This window comes from Penaeus monodon, chromosome 21 (assembly GCF_015228065.2).
Source record: "Penaeus monodon isolate SGIC_2016 chromosome 21, NSTDA_Pmon_1, whole genome shotgun sequence".
NCBI lineage: Eukaryota > Metazoa > Arthropoda > Malacostraca > Decapoda > Penaeidae > Penaeus > Penaeus monodon.
The window spans coordinates 37,598,834-37,599,212 of record NC_051406.1 but is presented as its reverse complement, the minus strand read 5'-3'; positions in this window follow the sequence as shown (position 1 = coordinate 37,599,212).

The window sequence follows — 379 nt, the reverse complement described above, 5'->3', positions numbered from 1 at the left end:
GTTCTATTTTCTTTTTTATTTTTAAAATATTTTATGATCAAGATACATAAGTCCTCAAGAAACGTGAAAAATAAGGACGTTATTATCCTCTTTCTGCTTATACCGACAATGCGAGACCACGTGACGACCCCGAGTAATTCGAAGCCTGAAATTTCGAAGCAGATTCAACGACTCACGACGATCGAGAAGCATAACCCGGGCTGGAAAATAAAGTCCTAAAAAAAAAGGGGAAAAAAAGAGTGGGTGGGGGCGAAGAAAAGGAAATATTTACGTGGGATTAAAGCGGAAGAACCGGGCGGGAGGATTAAACATATGCAAAAGGTGGGGGTTAAAGAAGACCATCGCGGAGACACCCTGGGCCTTGCTTGTACGGCTTCGC